The following is a 19,156-nucleotide window of genomic DNA, read 5'->3' on the forward strand; positions in this document are numbered from 1 at the left end:
CGTCTCTCCAAGCCTGCGCACGCACGCACACACAAAATAGTTATCAATGCTTTGCATAATTGCACGCTTCGGCGAGAATATAATGTTCTTTTTTCACGAGATACTATAACTAAACCAACCCCCGTTGATATTACCCCGTATACATATTATTCATTAAGTTGTCATCGTGTAAACGAATCTGTTATGAAGCGGCAAGTTAATTATAGTGAAATTGCAATTGCCTCTGAATGAATATTTTGAACGTGAGTTTAAATTAATGTTGCTACGTTAAACGAGTAATGCTTGTTTTAAAAAAAAAAAAAAAAGAAGAAGAAGAAGAAGAAGAAGAAAGAAAAAGAAGAAAAAGGCTTTTATGCGCGTGATAAAATCAGGATTAAATCTCCCTCAGAGAGATTAGATACGAGAGAAATTTGATACAGATATAGCAATAATTTAATAATTGTTTTAAGAACGTGTGATAGATCGGTGTATACATCTGCGTGATATGTATCGTTTAACTTGGACGTTAATGCTGGACGTAATTAATGACGTTGATGTTATAAGTCCACGTTAATGTCTGATAACGTAATAACAACTTATCGTTGAACTCCGACTGTTTACCTGATTGTAAAATACTTATACAACGGTAAAAACTCGAGATAACCTATATAGAAGGGAATTAAATTATCACAAAGATCGTATTGCGTAGGAATAAAGGTACTTTTATCGAAGAGTATTGCACAACGGGGAAGTTATTCGAATAACACGAATAAACTTTTCGACCAGGGGACTAAAGAATATCCGTTTCTTTTTATTAAAAAAAAAAATAGCCATGCATCTAACAAATAAATTTGATCAAGCCATTATCCAGATTAGATTTTATTTTCAATGTATGGGTAATAATTAAAAAATTTATAATACATGAAAAATATGAAAAAGTGATAAAAAAAAAGGTAATTAAAATAGTAACAAAAATTTCGAGATTTTTAATTCAATTTCGAAACAGGGAATTTCTATCGATCTATCGATACCTGAAACAAAAACATTCCACGATCATAAATACTTCAAGAATATCGCGAGCCGTGAACAGAAAAAAAAAAAAAAAGGCAAAAATGATTCATTCCAATAAAACATCGTGTCGTTGTTGTCAAAGCGGAAAATGTAATTTTCTGGCTGGTGGACAGGTGCGATGAATCGTTACGTCACGTGTCTCCGATTCGACGTGCCCCCATCCTTAAAAAGAGAATTCCATCCGGGGGATAGACAGCGGCTAAGTCGGCTGAAGCAACGAGCTGCCAACGATAACGAGTCCGCTTGGTAATTACGTTGCTTAACTGGCCAAGTATCCCGCGAAATTACAATTACAAATCGGCTCGAGTCCCCTCATCAATTATTTATACAGCAGGATCACCGTTACCAACACAGCTCGAAAACCCAGATTTTCAGATTCATCCGCGTCTCTCATCGCGGGTAACACACTTCGCGCCGTGTTAACACGTTCGCCCTGTTTATTTTATTTTTCTTCTTCTTTTTTCTTTCCCTCCCCTTCCTCGCGGAGGCGTCGAGAGATCGTCACGCATCGAGAGAATTGTGAAATTTGTTGCACAGATAGAGCATGGAAAATATTGTGATGGATCGATGCGACCATCGTTGAGAAATTTCTTTCTTTTTAATTGAAGATTATGTATGTCTGAATGTACGTCTCGAGATTGGAATGGTGAATGATTGGCGGGCAGGGATGAATTTATAAATTTAAAGTTCTGTGTTATTCTTCGCGTATAATTAATTTGAAAGGAGAAGAACAATAGTTTTAAATGATAGACTTCGAATAAGTAGAGTGTAAGAAGAAGATGGTTCGGATCGGTTTGGAAATGTTTGTTTTATTTCGAAACATCTGAAGAAATCTCAAGTTTTATTACATTTTCTTTGCGCCTTACTAGGACGAATAAAGTAGACTGTTTCTAGATCTCTATTGCACATGTTGACTTTCTAACTTTTTTTTTTTTTTAAAGATCATTGAATTTGTTATTTTTACGATGCTATAAAAGAAAATATAGATTTCCATTTATTTAATTACGTGTTCGCATTAAATTTCTACTTGGATTTGAATTTCACTTGAAAGATTGGGATGAATAGTGAAAGATATACGAAAAATGGCGCATAATTATTTATTTTGAAGTTGAATCAAGTTATACAATCCGATTACTTTTGAATATTGAATTTTTCAATCAAAAATATAAAATTCAGAAAGATGTTTAATAGAAAATCTTAAAGATTTACGGAAGAATGGAAAAATAAATACCAAATACTCTGCTTTTTAACTAAAAAAAACTTGGAAAATCTAACTATTTTCCTATATTACATATATTATAAAAGCTAAATCACAGAATAAAAGTTCAAAGATTCTAGATTCTCGAATATCGAAGAGATTGATTAAAATTATGATTTATTAAAAGACAATTCCAATCTGTTATCACAAAAATTCAACTGCATATATCAAACATGACAAAAGATATGTTCAATCGTAAAATTTCGAAGGAAAATTCTAATAAAGAAAGATACTATCTGGAGAAACGTTAAAATCGGCGTGAAATCGAACAACAACACTGAAAGAAAGAACTTAATCGCGGTTTCGTGGCATCTCGGACGAAGAGGAGAACAGCTTCTTCTTGGCCAGTCTGTACAAATGGTGGATGTGTCAGGATCCTCTTAGGAAACGCGAGAGAGCATAGACGAAGGAAAACATCTTTACTTTTCTCGCTCGTTTTGTCGGGCAGCAAAGAAAGACAGCAATTGCTTTTCTCCGGATCGTTAGTGGCCAGTGAACCGCGATCCAACGATTAAACGAGGTGTTTGTATCAATTTTTTTTTTTTTTCTCATAACTTTTTCCTCTCCTTTCGTTCTCCCCTTGATAAAAATGTTAATTCGAAAGGGAATTATATTGTTCGCCTCCCCGGATTCGATTAATCTTGATGGCCTGTAAGAGAAATTGTTGGATCCTGATGTTTTAATAATTGCAAATTTCGAAGCGAGAGGAATCATATTTAAAATTATTTAAAATCCTTCACATTTTGCTTAATCGTTCAAGAGTTTTAATCGTTGATGAAATATACAATGATAATAATAATTTAACGATACATTGTAATACAATATTGGAAATATGACAATCAATGATTATTCTTTCAATGATTATTAAAAAAAAAAAAAAATTACAAGAAAAAGGATCGAGAGAGAAGAATATATATCCTAAAGTTTCAAGCTGTCAAAAATGCCAAGCTATCTAATTAAATTCAAATATTTAACAATTCGTTTAATTAATCGTAAAAGACACGAAAGAATGATAGATTCTTCATCATCGAGCAATATTTCACATTTGATTCCAAGTGTCATAAGCAAATGCATAATTGTGGATATATATAATGACGTAACGATTCTCTAAGAGGATTTTTTTTTTTTTTTTTTTTTTTTTGCCCAGTCGCGCCTTCCAACTTGGAAAGGTCAAGCGTGGGTATCGGGAAACGTATGTTAGTTATGGTCAAGCAATTTTACGCGTTAATGTTCTACGAGAAAATGCGCATATCCGACTTCCTAGAATCGAATCACCTACTCAAATCAGATTCGAAGAACGATCTATTCGATAATATAAGTAAATTCTTCTATGTGAAAAAAACGTGTAAAGTGTGTTAATATATTCGTACAACACCTTTGAAGGATCGATTCTAGATCAAAGATCAAATACGAAAGTTGATATATAAAAATGTCAGATAAGATTTATTTGTTAAAATGAAACAATCGAATTTTGGTTAAAAGGAGATGACGAAGATTTCTATTTCAATCTTCTGTGTTTCATTTAATGCAAACTTAAATTATTGTTTATAAATTAATAAATAATTTATCGATATTTTTTATACTTCTCTCTGTGAATAGATCCTCCTAAAGATGAATAAGATAATTGGAGAAAGATGCCTAATCGATATTCTATTTTGTAAGTTTAATCGTAAGTCTTACGTTGTTGATGAGAAAGAAGTGAAAAATTATACGTTTTGCTTACGATTGAAAATTTTTAGTTTTTTATAAAACTCGTAAAAATTGATACTTTGTGATATTTCGTTGTTTCACGATACATAAATATAATACAACGTCCAATTCTTTCATTATTTGATTTATAATCTTTTTGAATTTACTTAATAATTGACGATAAAATTTGAACGATAAAAAATTATGCTACATATTTTTTTTTCTATTTTATGAAACAAATTAATATCGATTTAGCACGGTAAAATAAATATAAATATAAAATTATTGATATTTATAAATTATTTGCAATTTTTTTATCTTTTTTGTATCAAAATATTTCAAACATTTAAAAAAAATTGTTACTATTATTGTATTAAAATGTATCAATATTAATAATTGACGAAAGCCATGATACGATACGTAAATCGCGCCACAAGAAATGACAACAAATCGATTGTATACATTTCCGAAATATTTCGAAGTCGCTTTCCGGACACGGAGAGGAACGGTCGTATTTCTCTCTGCTCTCGTCGAACGAATATTATATCGCTTTAAATAACGCTTTTCGTTAATTTTAAATAAACAATTGAATTAACAATCGTGAAAATAATTATAAATAAATTAAATCATCGTATCGTAAAGAAATCTGTAAATAAGGAAACATCATCGTAGTGATATACGTCAAATTTATCGACATTTACATTTTCCACGCGTATTTCGATTTGATAAATAATATCGAAAAAAATTCTCGAGCAAGGCCTACATTCAAAAATTATCAAAATGAAATCTTGCACAGGTCTCGCAAAATTTAACCCAAAACCGTCAATTTCTTTAAACTTAATTTGATCGTTCATCGATTTTCTTTCCGTTCGCGTGACAACGTATTAAACCACCCGCTTTATGGAATCTTCGTCCAAGGTATGGTCTCAACGTCGTAAAACTTTTTACATACGAGGCACTTTGTTCACGTGCGCTCGATAATCGCGTCCAATAATGCCTCGTCCACGTGACTCGCAACTATCCTCGCGAATTATTCGTGAACAGATCTTTTGATGTATAGATAATGAAATCGTATATTAAGAAGTGACGTCAATTTTGTCGATCTAGGCGCATTCTTCTTTTTAATTTTTCACTATTCCATTTCCTTCTTGGTTTAAGCAATTTTAAAACTATTATAACATCGACATATCATTGAGAGAAAAATTTTTCTTGAAATAATTATTTGAATATAATTTGTAAACTTCATTTTTTATTCGTTGTGTTATATTTTTAAATTAAATATTATTTGATTTAATTAGGAGAAAGAAAAATTATTTTATATGGATATTTGTTATTTCATATACAAAAATATGAAAATGTTTTCTTAGGATAAAATATAATGATATTTAAAAGAAATAAATATTATTTTCAAGTGATTTATTTGATTATTTCAGATAATAAGTTTTTTGCAAAAAAATATATTTTATCATCGAATCAAAAAATACAAAAAGAAAATCTAATTTTTGTATAATTATATCGAACAAAAAATAAAATAATTATTTCAAAAAGATTTATCTCTTCCACCAAAAGTAGCATCTTCTAAATGAACCGGTTGGTATTTTTTCACCATTTTTTTTACTCTCTGTTCACTGCTTACCAGTATAAACGCGGCATAAAATTATTCTTACGTATCTTTACACGGATTTACGAATAAATAGTAGCAGAGAACGTAATGGAGAGACCATATGGCGGATCTCGTTCCTTAGATAAGGGAATCCCCCTTTTTCGCAGTAACAAACGGAACTCCATTTTATGAGGTGCGTTGTCTCTGTGTTCCTTATGCAAGCACGATCCCTATCTCAAAGCGTTTAGTTTTGTTTCATAAACACTTTGCGTGCACGATAATGAAAATCGATAAAATTGGCCCGTGTCATGGTTGCAACGATATCACCATAGGTTAATAAACCATAGGTTTAGAAGTCGTTGATATTAAGTAGATGCACGTGAAATGATGTTTGTCGCGATAAAACTGTAACCCTTTACACGATCCAAGAACCGTGATTAAGTAATTTATACGCGGTGAACAATTTTCAAAGTCGTCTTTCTAATTTGAATCTTATTAATTTTCGTATTAATTTCGGTAATCTCGATTTTTCTTATTGAAATTCGAAGAATAATTAAAGGGCGAAGGGTTGGTAAACGAAGGAATGTTTTTAAAAAATATTGGAGTCCATGTACCCTTTATTGCAAGCGATTCTAATTTATTTTCTATATTTATTTATTTATTTATTTATTACCCAATTATAGAGAAATTTATTGAAAATATGGGGTGAGATGAAAAAGTCTCGCTTCATTGATAAAAAATCTAAATTATTTAGATAACTATTACATATCACTTTTCGTCTCGAGTGTTTAGAATCGCTTCATAAATTTTTTATATCACCAGAAGAAAAATTAAACGCACGAAAGAGAAAAATATTCCAACATAAATAAAATAAAAAAAGAAAAAAGAATCGAATATAATCCTTTTCAAATTTTTTAATTGGAATTTATTGTAAAATCAGGGATGATTAATCGAGTTGAAATTATTAGAGAGGTGTGTGCTCGAACAGTGTTATACGAGCATGCCATCACTGGGACAAATTGTTTCCTTTATGACATTGTTTAATTACTTGCCTACGGCCATACACTTTCTGAAACGCTTCAGTTACACGCGACCACAGTTGACTTGCAGGAAATTCTGTAAAAAAATTAATTAGGGCGCGAGTGCATTAGCGAATGCGCCCACTGGATTCCTCGACCGGGAATTGTCATTTATTTTATTGCTCGATGTTTTCGAGTATGAGGAATTCGAAAAATTGCGATATCGAAATCGTTACATTCATCTCGTTATTTAATATTGGAGAGTAGAATGTTATGTCGTATCTCTATCTGATAACCTCGTGTCGTATGCTCTATCTGATAACCTTTTTCTGTTACTTTTCTTAATTATATTAACGATCTGCGATAACACTAAAGATACTTGGTTGAATTGAAACCAAGTATTTTATTTTCTCGATTGCAATGTTGATAAATGAATCATTTGGTAGGCAAATTGATTGATTCCATATATTGTTGAACGTTTCTTAATTTTTTTAAACAAGTTAGCATTATTAGGTTATCAAAAATTTTCTAACTTATAATTTTTATCGTATATTGTAGATCGTTATCTTATACGAATGAAAAATTATGCTATTCTATATAATTTGGGTCGATCATCACTCATTTCGTGTGAAAACCAACAAGTGTCCTTATTCATGATAAGAGATCACTTAAAAATCTGACTAGTTAATATTAAACGATACAATGAAAATTTTAAATTAGTTTATTTATTTATTAATTATTATTAATCAATAATAAATATGTTTAAATAAATTAGAGAAAGTTTTATTTTTAATCCATCTATTAACATTTGAAAAATCAACGATCATGAAATGATCAATCAGATCGATAACTAGTTAGTCTCGAAATCCAATTCTTTTGTTCGTACACTAGATATTTGATTATCAAGATTATCGAAAGGATTGGGGAAAAAATGAAGAGAGTGAGGAGCTGTTTAATAACTAGAAACGATATTAGTCGTGGTCTATTTATCCTCCAGCAAGTTGCACGCTAAATTGTATCTATCTTTCATCTTAATCGACCCACGCGTGGATTCATTATCGTGTATGCACACGTACGTATACAGGGTGCCCCCATAATTTTCGTATAAATTTTCGAAATAATAAAAAATGATTGTACAGATAAAATGTTTTAAATGATTTATTAAGCAATTATAAGGAAGATATGGGACGTGAGAAAACTTGATACGATACATGTATAAAAATATGAAACGTGAAGAAACTTAATTTTATATACACATACGTATCTCCACTCAAAAATCTCAAAGTTTATGCTTTATAAACTTTTAATAAATAAATCTTTTATTGAAATCATTAATATATATTTTATACGTAGTTTAAATTTAATATTAATATTAAATTTGTGTGATGGTTAGTTAATATTTGCAATTTTTGAAAATACTATATATATATAGAATATGTTTAAAGCATTTATATAAATATTGAAAGATAAAATTGTAATTTATTTGTCAAGTAAAATAGAAAATATTTATTCTTATTTTTATTTATTTTTATATTATTATTAATATAAAATAATATATATTATTTTATATTATTTTATATTTATTATTATTTATTTTTATATTTATTCTATAATTATTCTTGAAAATTACATATTATATCATTTAATATTCCTGATATTAACAATTTTGATATAATATATATTTCTTTCTTTCATTCTTCAAATACATTCTTAGTTTTTATAACATATTATTAATAATAATTATTAATAATAATTATTATTAATAAATATAATTATGCTCTCATCTTATTTTTGCACATAGAATACATATAACATATATTATTAAAATTTATGTACAAGATAACCTCTAGTAGAAATTATAATGACACCTTGTACATACAGATGTCCTCTCGATGAATTATAGCAACGATTCAGGATACTTTTTAATCGAAACCCATATAACCGGATGAAATGTTCGTTCAACTTTCTATGTGTCGCGCTTTGAAGAGAGGCCATCAATTGAAGCACCAGAATCGCAAATCTACGCGTGCAATCGTACTCGATGTTAACGAGCGAATTAATTAGCTTTGATTTGGAAGTATTCGATTGATCAGATTGATGAAACGCATGCCTTGAATTAATTATACGCGCATAAAGTAAAATCGAGAATCTTGAATCGAAAGGAATTTTTATCATACGGATTTTCTGAAAAATATTTTTAATTAGACCAATATATTTTAATAAAACGCATCTCCTTTTATCTGAACTTATGGATTTTAATTCGTGGAAAATTAGTGTTTGAAACGAGTAATGGAAAATTGGCAAGCTTTTTCCAATGTTAATAAAATCATATATATATTACTTTTTACGCTCTTTAAATGATTATTGGATCGGTTATGGATCGAAAATTAATCGAATTAAAAGTTACGAGTTTCTTGTTCTTTTTGTTTCGAGTTCGGTTCGAACCCATCGCTCTTTTTCAATCGAGAAAGAAAGGGGGGAAGATTAGAAAAATAAGTTTCACATGGTTGATCGGTTAGATCGCATTGTCTGTCACGAACTGGGAATGCAGAAATCCATGTGTGCGCACACGCGGTGCAACGAGAAAGCAAGGCTCGACGGAGTCGTTAGGATGGTCGACAGAGCGAAAACCAATCATCTCGCACGAGCGACGATGCTCTCGAGGAACCTTGAACTCTGCACTCGACCAAGTTGGAATTTCTACACGGCACGGATCGAGGGGGGATGACATGGATCCCCTGTTCATTCGCAAACTGCATATCGCAGGGAATAAAAGCGTGCTCCGTCGAAATTGACCGAGACTGGGTCACGGAAGTATTCGAGCGGCCGGCAATCGAAAGCATTAATCGAACAACCGATGAAACGTGCAAGTATTGGGCATTGATTTCTAAAAAATTGATAGAATTCTGATTTAGGAAATGTATTTTTCTTCTGGCTTAGTTTAGGAATAATTTGTGATGTTAATGAATAAATTCTAAAAACTTTTTTTTGAAAAATAGTTTTTAAATGATTGATTATTTCGTATAATAGTAGAGGATAAATGACATAACAAATAGAATACGTCGTCAAAAGTATTTTGTTAATGTATTGTTCAACGTGGATTAAAAAAAGAATTAATTAGAAAGATATAAATAATATTATGAATTATATCTTTCACAAATTTGACCATTCCAAAAACCACATTTGTATTCTAACCTGCTGCAACTGCATCATAGCCTAGTTTAAATTCATATAGGATAAGTATTTCAAATTTCTTTGGAAACATCATATTTTTTTTAATAAAATTAGAATAGTTAAATTACGAAAAACAGTTTAATAAGTATTATAGATAAAATAAAAATACGATCGGTATAATATTTATCTAATTTTTATAATAATAAGTTTAATGCAAATAATCTTTAATAAAAAAAAAATTGCATTGACTTGACGTAAAAAAAACTTTTTCAAGTGGAAGTGTTCGATTATTTCCTCGCTTCTAACGGGATCTAAACGTAAAGCTAGGTATATACATCAACATAACTCTTCTATTCTTTTTTATGAAAAATATCTGAAATTTCGACAACAAATAGGTGGAGATCAGACACTTTCTGCTCGGAAACACTCATTACTTTTAACATAATGGCACGATATATCTTGGAACTCATAAGATCCCGTAATGTACTGGCGATTCTGACGAAGTTTGCCTGTATGAATTTATAAGAGAAATGACGATAATACGGGAAATATTTCATTCTGGAAAATATTATCCATTAAAGTTGAGAATAGAGTGGATAGCATGGAAAAATCCTTTTTTTTCTTTTCTTTTTTTTTTTTTGCAGAACTATTATTCCAATAACATTTTTCCAGTAAACATGAGTTATGGTTTTCAAAGATGTTTGTATAAACTTTGGATTTTCGTAATTACAGTACAGTATAATTAATAAAAAAAAAAAAATAGGATGCATCTTTTAGGATGCGCAAAAAAGAGCAACAAAAATCTCTGTAAAAACGTGAATTATCTTCCTTGTTTTTCAATCTTTCGCTTGTAATAAACATATATATGAGAAAAACATTTTATATTACATCATGTTATGTAACGCCTTCGGTAATTTTAATTTCGCAAAAATCTCTTGTTCGCGTACAAAATTTCCTCTGCTAAGCTAAATGAAATTACGAAAAGTTTTATACGAATAAAAGTTCATCCTCGCCATTTGAGAGATAAAATTTAAAAATTCGAAGGTTTTCCACGAAGTACGTATTATCAATGCGCAGGATCATCTTTTTAAATCTTCGTTTGCTGGAAACCTTGAACTTAGGAATTTCAATGTGGGGTAAACTAATTGTAAATAATTATAAATAATTTGGTTAACAACCTGCGACAAAACACGCGACTCCTTTGAATTTTTAACGCATTCGAACTTGTTTTTTCGAAAACTTTAGAAAATTCAATTATTATTTATTGAACCTATCGTATTCCGTGTATCAATATCACGTAAAAAAAATATCGATGATAAATTAAGCAAAGAATTATCGAATGGGGATGATGAATATTAAAATACGAAATTTTTAAATATTGAAAATATCGATGATTTAAAAATCTAAAAATAATACAAATTTATAAATTGTATAAAGAAAAATTGTTTAAATAAAAAAATAAATGTTTTTGGTTCTTTTTATATCATTTAACGATTGGTGCTTTGACCAAATGGCTTTCGTGATCAAATAACCTTGAACTTTTTCACTATTCGCCTCTTTGAAATATTTCTGAGAAAGTTGTTCTTATTAAGCGTAGTTAACAATGAAATTACGAGCAAGTAAAATTGTTCCATCAATAATTTGTTTATAAATAACTTATAATACAGCAATAAGACTTGTAATCACAAATGGCACGTGAAAGTTGTTATTAAATGACAACCTTTATTATGTCTTTCAATTTTTAATCAAAATTAATTATTTTAAAATAGATTAAAATATTCTAAAAGATGATATGATTTGTCAATGATAAATTTTAATTAAACAAAGAATCATGTTTTTAGTAAGAAAATTATTTTAATTTTAAATTATTCGTCTAAAAAGAAAAACAATCAATCGATTATTTCATGTTTGATTATCAATAATAGAATATCTAAATTTAAATCGAGACTTTAAAATTCACTGAAAGGTAAGGCCGCTTTTTTTCGAAACGGTGATCGAACGAATAACGAATTCAAATGACGTCACAATTGATTATCGGCTTTTAAAAAATTTATATTTCGTTCACTGTATTAATCCTGTTTACGGATAATCGGGAATTTGAAACGTGGAAAATCGAAGGTGAAAGAGTCGTTTCCGATAAAAACGGAAGAATTGAAACGAGATGAAATTACCTTTTCAAAATAAAATTTTTATTCGAATAAATAAAATGATTTATACGATCAAATGTTCGATCATTTTAATAAATTAAATAATAATAAAAAAAGTACAAGATGAGTAATAATATTAATTCTTCAAGTTTCCTTTAATTTTCATCAAAAGTACAAAAAATTGTACATTTATATCAAATCTAAACCAAAGAAATGTGGATGCAGAGAATATAAATACTTCACATAAATAAATTTCTTATTTTCGTACTAAAATCATATAATAAATATCTAAAGATATTAAATATAAAATAAACATTAAAATAATTGATTTATCGACCAAATTATTATTCAAATGATATTGCTTCCTCTTTATCTCTTTCCTTTATTTCAAATTTTGTTTCTTCGCTCATCGTACCAACGATAATAAAATAAATAACGATAATCGTTCTGACTACGTTGTCATCAACAACTTAAGGGTAGGAAAGCCGCACATGCGCACCCCCTACAGGGACGCAATCAAACCAGACTTGGTAACAACGCAATTGTTAGTGTACTACTAGTGTCGTTCAGCTCTATCGCGAGTTTATATTTTCATCCTCGATTAAAATTTAACATTTATCGAATTAAAAACGGAAATTCAAAAATTCGATAACGTTTGAACGTTAAAATTTTGTATGCCAATCAATTTCGATAAATGGAGACCAAGTGAGAAATGTTTCGTGTTGAACGATGTCTTGATCAAATTGAAGAAGAAGTTCACGTAATTATCTTATATGATTTGTATTTAATTCTTCTCTATGAGATTTCTTTTTCCAATTTCATTTATTCGAAATTAGGGGGGATTGATAAAAAGCAAGAGGAGAATCGAAAGATGATACGTGTTTATTTCGTTATCTCTTTTTCGATAAATTAGAGATTAAATAGAATTTTGAATTGGTTGGAAGAAAAAGAGACAATTTGCAGGTTTTTTAACTTGGTAATTAAGATTGTTAAGAATGTCTCTAAAAATATCAGAAGAAAAGTGACAAGAAACTTGAAAAGACTGTCTATACTGTTTAAAAAGTTTTCACTGTCTATATCTAGTTTGACGAAGTTTCTTTCATAAACCCTTTACTCTGAATTTAATATTTATTATGGGCAAAGGTTTACGTCAAAAATTATAACACGTTTTCAACATCGCTGTCTCGATAGATTGTCTTAAGAAGGAAGACAACGTGGAAGATGTATTAATAAAGTATTTCAAGTCTTTGTTCTAAATTGACTCGACCAGAGTCAAAATGGATAAGAATTATTTAAATAACGAAATAATTATTTCGTTAACAGCCAGTATTCGAAACAAACGAAAGGCTACACGAACTTCCAAGTAACACAATACTTACATGTATAATAATCGTTAATTTATCGATCACGAAATATTAAATTAATGGACGAAATCACAGCTGGTTCATCACGAAACTTCTCGTGAAATTGCATGAAATATATTAAACTCGATATTCAGAAAATCGATTAAAACCAACGACGTGGTATCATAACGCGCGATTCCTCATTCATTATAAAAACATTGACGTAAATTTATTATTATTCCAATCGTTAATTCAACTTACAAGAGATGAGGATGTATAGATAATAAAAAATTAAATTCTATGTATGATCATAATCAAGGAATAATTAATGTAAATCGAAAATCAATAATGATGAAACGTATCAATGAATAATTGATACAAGATATCAAGTAAATATAAATTTAAAATCGATTCATCGTTTTACCAAAAAATAATATAAAACTATAATCCATAAAATAAATCTCAAGATCTCTTAAAATTATTTTAAAATAGATTAAAATATTCTAAAAGATGATATGATTTGTCAATGATAAATTTTAATTAAACAAAGAATCATGTTTTTAGTAAGAAAATTATTTTAATTTTAAATTATTCGTCTAAAAAGAAAAACAATCAATCGATTATTTCAAAATAAAATAATATTTATTAAAAATGATTCGTCGAATAAAAATCGAAGGATATAAACACCACGTCCAAAATCGATTTTTGAATCCTTTTAATGTGATATCGAGCGATTCTTGTCCATCGTTAGAACAACATATAAGCGTAGAATTTGTAATTTCGAGAATGAGAATTCAAATCGATGCACGGTGTTAAGTATCGTGGGGCGAGTGACGAACAATGGATCGTAAAGTAGAAGGGTGGCAATTTGAACGTTGATTCCTCCAATGATAAATGGAACGTGATAAATGGTAAGATGGGAGGGATGGACGATGTAAGGTCGTGTGTCTTCGATTCATACAAGCGTATGAAGAGGAAAAGGGTGTACACGGAAAGGATGTTATTGAAGACGAAAAAGAAGACGATGAAGCGCAAGGAACGAAAGAAACAAGGCAGATATATCCAATCGAAACAACTGGAAGCCTGTGGGGTTTCCATGGACATGAAAACGTCCTGGGCGGCACAAGAATTGACGTCCATCTATTCCAATCTGAATAATATGGTATTGTCTGTGATAATATTGCTTTACAAACTGCACGTTTTATTACACGCAATTCTTAAAGAATATACACGGATAAATTATACATGCAGCGCGTAGAAAATTTACTAGGGAGGCTCATGATAGGTGATACTTTGACACGATGATTGGTTTCTTCCAAGTATTAATATTATCTTTCACGCACAGAATTATTTCCCATATTGTAATTATCCAGGATGAAAAAATATTTTTAAAAAAAGGAAATTAATAATAAGAAAAAATCGTGCAAGAGAAAATTTTTCATAGAAAAATTTAATTATTAATGATTGAAAAATATGATTATATTGACAAGGAATTCGAGAAAATAAAGATAAAAGGATAAATAAGGATCTTAATTAATTTTTACTTTGTGTCTTATATATTTAGTTCATTTTTTCGAAAAGAATTTATATTTCAGAAATATTTTTTAATTAACCAGCGTGACAACGATAAAGCATAGGATACGTAATAAAAATATTCGAAAGAGAATTTATCAAATATACATTTATATTATTCGTTTCATACAAGGAAAAGAAAATTTCCAATCGAAGAGGGATTATTTCGCAACAATCTCTCGTTGCGAAAGGAAAAAGTATCCGTTGCCATGTCAAAATATGTTAATAAAATCAAATTCAACTCGAGCGAAACGAAGAGGCAAAAAAATCGTATATGGGGAAAAGCCCATCGATGTCAACGATCTCTGATCCAAAAAGGATCGCGCACATCACACTTGAACCAGGCGTGGAAGACGCCAGGGTATCGTGGCTCTGACACACATGACCATGTATAGAGTATCAAGGCACGCTGCGTTCCCCTGCTTTGCTCCTTTTGCTTTCCAAAACGATGTTCGAGTGTCGTTCATGTGTCATTCATGCGGCGCGACCAGTTTCTCCAATTCCATTCCCCGATATTTGCAATCCGGTATATATATATATATATGTACCGTTGACCGATGTTTTCGAGACAACAAGCCACGATTCCCCATTTGCCTTTTCCATCCGACGAAACGAGCATTCGTGTTCACTGTCTTGTTCTTGATTTACGATTTCTCTGCAACCCGTGTTGCGAAAACCTTTCGATCGTTATTTGGAACCTTTTGTTCGCCCCGATCGCTCGTTTGGTAGCAAAGAAGGGTAGCAAAGAGCCGATAAGTTTGTAACGAATTACAGTAGGTTAATTAACTTAATCTAACGTAATAATGAGATTATAAGAAATTTGAATATAGGAAATTTTTGAATGTTTTTATAAATAATATTAATGAGATTAAATTTTGTTTCGAATAGATACGCACAGAATTACGTTTTCGATGCGTTAACTGGAAAGGTAATAATAAGTTGAATAGTTGCAGTATTTTCCAGCATGGAATTTCAATAATTGTTTCTGGATTATCGATTATAACTTGTGTAGTTCGTGTTTTGGGTACACTTTTTGATTAGAATAGTTATATTGAGGTGGTGATTTAATTATTTAATATAAAGTTACGTTCTCATGCTTAAAATAGTATACTCTACATCTATCTAATTTGTTATTATTATTTAGTATCAGGAAAATTCAATATAACGTGGTGATATTGTGCTAATTAATTTTTATTACAATATCATATCATCGTGTTTCTTGAAACATTTTTTAAATAATTTTATAGAATTATTGTTAAAAATAAGAAAATAGGAAAATTTATAATTCTTAGATTTCTATTTAATAGATGATAGATAAAATAGCGTTTTAGATATTAATATAAAATAACACGATCAGAATTGATTAAATCAACTGTTTACAAATCTTAATCTGAAAATTTTTCGTGAGAAATGCACTCTATTTTTCTATTAAGCTCTCCAAATCATCTTCATTCGTCTTGTCACTACGCCTCTTCATCTCGCTTTTTCACGTTTGGTTTGCTTTCTTTATCTTTGTTTCCCTCATTGAACCACGATAAAAGCCAGTTTGCAGGTTTCTCGCAAAGCATTCGACCTCCTTTCCTCCGTTGATCTTCGTTTCTTTAATGTACCTGTGATCCTTCCTCTTAGCCCACCTGTCCTCCTCTCCTCTCACTCTATCTCTCTCTCTCTCTTTCTCTCTTCCTTTCTCGCATCCTCTCCTCCTCGCTTGTTTCGATGGGTCGGCACACGATGATCCAGAGTCTTATTTAAGGGCAAGGTGAACGTACTCGTCTTGCCAGGTCAGATTTTCTGCTCCACCCACGCGCAAGCTGTTCCATATCAGGTTTATTTTCGAAAATGAAAATTCACAAATGTTTCTGTTTCCAAATGTTTCGTCGTGGCTCTCTTCGTCGTTCAATGGAAAATAGGAAAATCGAAAAATTGTGAAAATAAAAAAAGATTGAAACGAAACGAAAAAGATTGGATAGATTTTTAAAAAAAAGGTAATAACGAATTGATGATCGTAGTATTTTGGATTTTGAAAATATGTATTTGTGAGAAAGGAATGTAATAACAGGAAACAATGATTTAAAGGAATCTATCTTATATTGATTCCTTAAGTGTTCCGGATGTGACTGCCATGCACATTATATTGCAATAATATGTTATTTGCATAATTCTAAAGTTAGATTTACTCGTTTGTATTAATAAAAGATTCTCATTTACTTATTGTTTTCATTCTTTTTCTCTTCTATTATTTTATGCTTATGATAAATGAATATAATAAATCTACATGCTTTAGTTCCAATTAATTGGTTATGTGGAGTTATATTGTTAACACATAAATTGTAAATGGCAATTATAGTATACATATAATTTAAATATATTTTAGACACTAATTATTTATTAATCAATAAATCTCAGCGTTATTTAATATCGTTATTTATCTTATTTGCTTATTATTAGTGTCCCATTGATCCAAGCAAAAATCAAAATCGATAGATTTAATTTTCTTTCTATCAAAATCAAAATGTTTTACTCGAAATATTATTTATAACTAGAAAGAAAATTATACAAAACGTACGTTCGATCGATCGAACGTTATTATGCAACGAATGTATCTTCAATAGCTGATTAATTGAAAATATTGAAACGAAGCAAATTAAAAATATGTACAACAATTTTGAACGGAAAAAAATAATCGATATCTTGAACAAACATTTGCCTCGACGATATTAAAATTCTCTGAACAAAAGCCATAATGAATATAATTACGCGATATTCTACGCGATAACATCAGATTTTCATTGCACTCCATCCTTTCGTCCAAAATTCAATAAATCTCGTCGAAAAATCGAAAAATCGTTGGATCACTGTCTAAGGAACGACCCTTCACGATCGATGAAAGGGAAAACGTTTTATCCATACGAGACTTGGACGCTAATCGACGTCCAATCAACGTCTCGTTATCATTACGAATTACACGTTCACGGCCGGTCGAGGCAGGAATTTGCACGTGTACAAAGCGAGACGACTCAGGCGAGTCAGGCTCATTAGGAATAAATCAATTAGCAGGCCTGTTGATTGCCGGCCCAACGATTCGACGGCTATCCAATTAACAGTTTCCTCTTGATTATCAAACAATGCTCGATCTTTCGACGAAGACGAATCCCGACGGTTGACTTATACGACGCGACAAGCCGGCATCGGTTGCGTAAAACGCGTTCTAAACGCGATTATACTCGATCAACTTCCGGATCCGTCAAGGGTTATTTGCCTTTCACCTTTCACGATCGATGAACGTAAAGTATATTTAAATATATTTTATTGAAATACATGAAATTAAGAGGTTTGAAAATTTGAAAATAGCCATTTGCAAAGATATTTTCATTTTTATATACAAATAACATTCATTCAAAAATTAAACTCTTATTTTCGAGATTTATTGAATCAAGGATGGAGTGCAATGAAAATCTGATGTTATTAATAATACAAATGCACGCAACGAATGTTCAATTCTTAAATTATTTTATTTTAAATTAAAAAGAAAAGAATTGTTCTTTCTTTTCAGCTAATCAATACCATCGATATAAGGAATCAAACGCGTGTTAATCAGTTAAATAATATCGTACAACAGTATATAATGGTGGAAACCATATGAGGGGAAAAAATTCTCATCAGCTTTGGCTAGGTAGCGGGTTTACTAACCTCTTCACATGTAGGTTAAAAGGAATCGATGAGATTGCACGTAGAGTGCAAACGCCGCGTATGCATCGGTCGCACTATAGACCGTGCAACTATCGCTGCAGGAACCGCGGTTAACCGAGAGTCGTAGGTCGACCAGTGTGTCAAACTCGCGGGCCACGCTATGATTATATTTTTTCGAGGGTTAGTGAAAGATCGAATCGAAATCGAAAAGGAAAATCGTGTGCACAGTGTGACTCGTTGATAAGAAGATTTTTCTGTGCGATATCTAAATGAATCTAGGGATCTAGAGGGATTTTTTAATTAGAGGAAGATGGAGATTTGATGAATTAAAATATAAAAGAAATGGATTATTAAATGAATGGTACTTATCTGGAACATGAAAAGTGTGAAATTAATTATTGATCTAATCGTTAGATCATTGGACAAGGGGAGGATCAATTTATATTCGATTTGTGAAGAACAATTTGTTTCGTTATAAATTCGAAGATAAATATTATATTTCAATTTTTAAATTATGTTAAAAATTAATCTGTTGAAACGTGGAATACGAATAATACTTCCTTTAAAAAATCATTTTTAAGTTAATGGTGAATTTTCATGAACCACGTGTC

The 19,156-nt window shown here is 30.4% G+C and overlaps 1 protein-coding gene across 4 annotated transcripts in view; it reads left to right on the top strand.

Annotated features, from left to right (window-relative positions):
- LOC122720281 overlaps positions 1–19,156 on the top strand; it is a 44,506-nt gene that overhangs the window by 12,778 nt on the left and 12,572 nt on the right. The window lies entirely within an intron of this gene.

The sequence above is a fragment of the Apis laboriosa genome, unplaced genomic scaffold, assembly GCF_014066325.1.
Source record: "Apis laboriosa isolate Shangri-la unplaced genomic scaffold, ASM1406632v1 scaffold122_cov146, whole genome shotgun sequence".
NCBI lineage: Eukaryota > Metazoa > Arthropoda > Insecta > Hymenoptera > Apidae > Apis > Apis laboriosa.